Genomic DNA, 6,662 nt, shown 5'->3' on the forward strand with positions numbered 1-6,662 from the left:
TCCGCCAAGACTTAGCCCTTCCGCTAAGTTTACTCCTTCTCTAAACTTTATTCACTAGGATCTTGAATACATCCATGTATAGCATTCATGCGATACTAAGGAATTTAGCCTACATCTTAATTAATCAACGAAATCAATCACATAATAATAGAATACACATAAACAAGATTTAACACAAAAACTCTTTCATTCACACAGTATGTACATATATGTATAGAACATCTCATGCTCTGTTCTATTCTCTCTTCTACTTAGCTTTGTCTAACACTCTAATGCTCTGTCTCAAAACTATCTCAAAACTCTATTACACCTCTAACACTCTCTTCTTCACACTCCTCGCAGGCTTACATTTATAGAAATAAGTACATAGTTATGGATTATTCTAAGTCCATAATAGTCTCCATAAATCACTCAACTAATTCCCATTCAAGGATCTCGTAACCCCTAAGATTTCTACGACATTTACACACATTAATTATCCCTTATATTCTCACATAGTTGAGAATATTTCACAACTAAAAGCCTCACACATAGATTTCCACTCAATTTATACAAGATTCTTAAAAATAACTAAAAACATCACCCCCCTATTTCAACCAAATGTACAATAATATTCTGAGCAAGATGCTCCCGCATCACAATCGTACCCATACTAGTGTAGACAGGAACTCTTCTTTATCCGGGTTAAAACATTCTTCCCAATGCCGGATGTATAAACTTGCATTGTTGTAAAAATATGGGCCTCTTTCAAAAATCAAAGCCTTATCATCCAGATTAGAAAATATAATAGTAAAGAAGCCTTTTAGCCCTAATCTTAGATCAATGTCGCCCTTAGGTTGCCATTTTTGGAAAATCCAACATTCTAGCTCCTTCTCCATAGCCCAACCTCCTATACACTTGTAAATAAAAGCATGGGATTTCATTCTTTTTCGACGATCTTCCGGACATTTGGGTAGGATTACAAAGGTGGGGTTCTGAGGAGCTTTGGGATACATCTCCCTTGTAAACTAGCTTTCCATTTCGCTCCTAGAATTGGGAAGTCCGAGGAAGACACCCCTGGCTTATCTCCCTTGTCTGAGCTAGTTTTAGATCCTACCACAATGGTCCTAAAGGAGGGAGCGCTAGTCCTCTCTCTCAACACACTCATAATTAAAACGAAATAGTAAAAATACCCATAGATTAAGGAAGAAATCACTTACAAGTAGAAACCCTAACAATGAAGAAAATGTTGCATGTTTAAATCTCTTCCTCTCAGATCATATTTGTTTGCTTAAGATGGTATCGAATAAATTGAAAATCATTGCACTCCACATTTTTCATGACAAGTACTTCATTACTTAGTATTGAAAACAAATAATAAATGTAGTCATGTTGGGTTTCTTTATTTTCAACTTACAACTACATTTTCCTCAATAGGAACAACACCCTTACACGAAACATATTCATAAATATCGTGATGAAAGGTTTCAGTCAAATTATTAGCTCCTTCTTCTTTCTATTCATCATTATCATTGCCAGTATTATATGGTATTGTAGGGACACCCACCATAATCTCTTTGATCTAGAGAGAGATGTTCATCTCTTTGATTGAGAGAAGATCCATCATTGTCTTTCTCTCAAAGACTCCTTGAAAGGATTGTATGTTCACTCTCAAGTATGTTAGCATCGATTCATTTTAATGGAAAGATTTTAAAGTTGTTGTGTATCTATTTTCATATTAAGTTAGTATCAATTCATTTTAATGGAGAGATTTTAAAGTTGCAAACCTTATTGCAAATCCATTTTCGTAGTCATTTGGATTGTAGATTTTGCAATAAACAATTCAAATTTTTTAATGACAGTCAAATAGGTTACTCATATGGGATCCATCAAATTCGAATTTCATAATAAGTAAATAAAAATATTTTAAAGTTGTAAACTTAATTGAAAAATGTAAATTAGATATATGCTATGTCAATTGATCAAAAAACACTATATTAACAATCCATTGAAATAATAAAATTTAGATTTAAGTTTCAAACAAAGCATTCCATTGATATAAGAATATAATAAATTTTGATCTCGAAACATTCCATTGATATAAGGATCATTATATTATACTCTCGCCTTAATCAAAATTTACTAAATTTAAATTATTGTAGATTCTTGAATATTTTAAAATTTCTAGGGCATGTAGGGTTAACTTTTTGGAATATTTTAAAATATGTAATCAAATAAAGATAGCCACCAAAACTCTGTCAATCTTAAAACTTGGAATCTCCAAATTAACTGGTAGTCATTAGATTTCTAGATAATCCAAAATTTGCGATCCAGATAGCCACCAAAACATTGTTATTCTCAAAACTTGAAAATATCAAAATTACTACTATTTCATTTGAAGTTAAAATGTGAATATGTTGTAATGTAAATAAGCAACACAGTTTACCTAGGTTCCCTGCAATTATCATTAGGTTCTGCATCATACTTTGGAAATCGATGATTCCTGTATTCCTATTAATCAATTGCACATGTTATACTTTTACATACATTAACCTTCAATAAAACAATTTTGATTGTAATGCTTAATGAATACCACTGCCATCCTGCTCACTTAACTGAAGGAAGATGGGTAAGCTTTTCGTTGATAATTGTGCCATTATCTATGCTTGTGGCCTACGATAAAAGAACATTTTTGAAAATAGAAGTAAAATTAGGAATAGGTAGCTCCTAAACCTGTAGGCTTTAAGCCCGTATAGAAATTACCTACATACGAATTCTAAAACACAGAAAATAAACAATGCGAGAGCATAACACATAAAACACATATACACAGAGATTTTCCCCTGGATCCGAAAAGCGGGACTACCAGCTTGATTTTTCATTATATTCCTTTCAATGTTACAATACATATTTATACATATCGAAGCATCCAATACCATGGACAGAAAAACCACCGCGTTGAAAACCATGTACCAAAAACCATCGCGTCCAAAACCATGTGCAAAAATCATGCACAAAACCATAGGTAGGTCCGCCCAACCTAATATAGGGTCCAAAAACAAAATTTTCCGGGGCGCTGCCCTGGACCCCATAGAGGGGGCTACCTGCACCCCTCAAACCCCCTATGACCTCCCCGCTACGTAATCAGCGCAACGAAGGGGGGGGCTCCACCCCCCCTCTAGCCCCTCGGTTAACTACGTGGGCTAGTCATGGAAAGAATATAACACAACCCAAAATTCTCCCACTTTTTGTTTTCTTTCCACAGGGGGCCACAAGAGAGCTTAGTCATTTATCCAGCCCTGCAATGCCCATTGTTTCTCTACACCAAGAGAACTTCTCAGAGCTCATAGATTTTTTCAATGCATCTGCAGTATTCTTCAAAGTGTCCACCTTTACCAGCAACTCCTTTTTGTATTATATCATATCCCTCACAAAGTGATACTGAACATCAATGTGCTTTGTCTTTGAATGATATGCAGGGTTCTTTGCCAAGAAAATTGCACTTTGGCTGTCACAGTCTATCCTTATAGCTCCCTGTACTAACCCCATACTTGAACACAATCTCTGCAACCAAACTGCTTCCTTGCTTGCATGAGTGGCTGCCATGTATTCTGCCTCTGTAGTTGATAGTGCCACTATAGATTGTTTCTTACTCATCCAACTAACTGCACCTCCAAATAGGTTAAACACATACCCACTTGTAGATCTTCTCTGATCCAGATATCCAGCTTAGTCTGCATCAACAAAGCCACAAATATCCAACACTCTGTCCAATCCTGGTCTTCCTTGGTAGCAAAAACCATAATCACTAGTGCCACCCAAATACTTGAAAACCCACTTCACTGCTGTCCAATGCTCCTTTCCTAGTTTTGACATAAACCTGATCAATACTCCCATTGCATGTGCAATGTCTGGTCTAGTATATACCATTGCATACATCAGGCTACCGACTGCACTTGCATATGGAACACGGAACATGTCCTCTTCCTCTTCTTGTGTCTTGGGACACTGTTCAGCAGATAAAATTACACCTACAAGAATAGGAACCTTCACCGGTTTAGTATCCTGCATATTAAATCTATGTAATATTGTCTCGACATACTTCCTCTGGTTTAACCAGACCTTCCTCTTTGCCCGATCTCTTTTAATATCCATGTGCCCAAAATATTTTTTGCAACACCAAGATCTTTCATGTCGAATTTGGAGGAAAATTGGGTCTTAAAATCCTAGACAATTTCTTTGTCATTTCCAACCAGCAACATATCAACCACATACAAGACCAAATAAATAACACGGTCACCAATTAATTTAAAATACACACAGTGATCTGCTTTGCTTCTGGTGAAGCCAAGTCCTTGTATAAATGTATTAAATTTCTGATACCACATCCTTGGTGACTGTTTTAACCCATACAGAGACTTCTTTAACTTGCATACCAGTTCTTTCTTACCCTTCAACACAAAGCCTTCAGGTTGCTTCATGTAGATCTCCTCTTCCAGATCCCCATGAAGAAATGTTGTCTTCACATCCATCTATTCTACCTCAAAATCAAAAGCAGCAGCAACAGATAAAAGTAATCTAATAGAAGTCACCTTGGCAACAGGAGAAAAAATATCGCCAAAATCAATTCTTGGCACCTGGGAATATCCTTTTGCTACCAACCGAGCTTTGTATTTATCCACCTTTCCTTCTGCATTTGTCTTCTTCTTGAACACCCATTTGCTTCCAATGGGTTTCCTTCCAGCCGGCAACTCCACCAGATCCCAAGCCTCATTTTTGTGCAAAGATGTCATTTCATCAACCATGGCCTCTTTCCAGAGTTTTCCATCCTCTGAATCTATTGCTTCCTTCACAGTTCTAGGATCATCATCAGTAACAAATAAAGCAAAATTTGAATAGAAAGCAGATGGACTATACCTTTCCGACTACCTTCTTTCTCGAACTGATCTTCTCACACCCGGAGTTTGTGGCTCTTCATCTTCTGATTCCTCCTTTGCTTTAGAGTCTGATTATTCCTCCTTAAGCTCAAACTCTATCTTCTCAAGTTCCTTCGGTTGGACTTCATGTTTAATAACATCTTTCACCTCTTTGAACACCACATCTTGATTGTACAAAACCTTCCTTGTTACTGGGTTCCAAAGCTTATAACCCTTTAAACCATCCTTATACCCAATAAAGATGCACTTTTTAGATTTACTATCCAACTTGGTTCTTTTCTCCTTTGGAACATGTACATATGCATCACATCCAAATACCCTCAGATGTGAAAGAGATGGTTTCTTACCAGTCCATACCTCTTGTGGAGTCTTATCCTCCAACGCTGATGAAGGTGATCTGTTGACCAGGTAACATGTTGTCTCCACAGCCTCTGCCCAGATTTCCTGTCCTAACTCGACACCACTGAGCATGCTTCTTGCCCTTTCCATCAACGTTTTGTTCATTCTTTCTGAAACTCCATTTTGCTCAGGTGTGTGTGGAGTAGTCTTTTGCCGTGCTATACCACACTTCTTACAAAATTCTTCAAATTCCTTGCTGCAAAACTCTCCACTGTTATCTGTCCTCAACACCTTTATCTTCTTCTCTGTCTGGTTTTCCACCAGAGCCTTAAATCCTTTAAACCTGTCAAAGACTTCAGATTTCTTCTTAAGGAAATATATCCATGTATTCCTTGAGAAGTCATCTATAAATGATACATATTACATAGACTTACCCAGTGATGGAACCTTCACAGGTCCAAACACATCACTATGCACAAGTTCTAATATATGTTTTTCCCTCTTACCACCAGAGGGGAAACTCACCCAATTCTGCTTCCCATATACACAATTTTCACAGAAATCAAAACCCAGAGAAAAATTAGCCATACCTTCTACCATACCATTATGATGAAGTATTCAAAGGCCCTTCTCTCCAATATGTCCAAGCCTTTGATACCACAACATGGTCTTCTCTCCAAAGACCACTAGATTTTCTGCTCCACTTTCAGGAACCACAGAATTGTTGCACCCATCAATAACAGTGCTACCTTGCAGCTTGTACAAAGTTCTAATCTAAACTCCCCGTATCAATACCAGTGCTCCCCGAACCATTTTGCAGGTATCCTTCTCGAACACTGGTTTTACACCTACATCATCCAGCTTTCTTACAGAAATCAAATTTCTGGCCAATGCAGGAATATGCAGAACACCCGGAAGTGTTCTAACCCTTCCACCTTGCCACTTCAACTTCACTTTTCTGCGACCAACGATTCTAGCCTTCCTGTCATCCCCCAAGAAGACATCACCGCCATCATATTTCTCATACTCGCAGAACCACTCTCTATGGGGAGTAAAGTGAAAGGATGCACCTGATTCAATCAACCATGCCTCATGATCTACATGTGTACTTGAAGAAGCCAAGTACACATCCCCACCTTCATCTGAGGTGGTTTTCGCTTCTGTAGAAGGAGTATCATCAGATCCCTTTCCTTTGTCAGGAGATTTAGATTTACAATCCCTTTTGTAGTGCCCTTCCTTTTTGCATTTCAAGCACACCACCTTTACAGGTTTTCCTGGAGATTTAGATATCCCTCTAGATTTAGATCTCCCACTCGATGACTTACTTTTGTTTATGTTCTGGGACCTTCCTCGTACAGACAAGGCGTCACCATTTTGGCTGTCCATATTTTTCCATCTCATCTCCTT

Source organism: Pinus tabuliformis, chromosome 7 (genome assembly GCF_031772625.1).
Source record: "Pinus tabuliformis cultivar Carrire ecotype Pingquan chromosome 7, CPIR1, whole genome shotgun sequence".
Taxonomy (NCBI): domain Eukaryota; kingdom Viridiplantae; phylum Streptophyta; class Pinopsida; order Pinales; family Pinaceae; genus Pinus; species Pinus tabuliformis.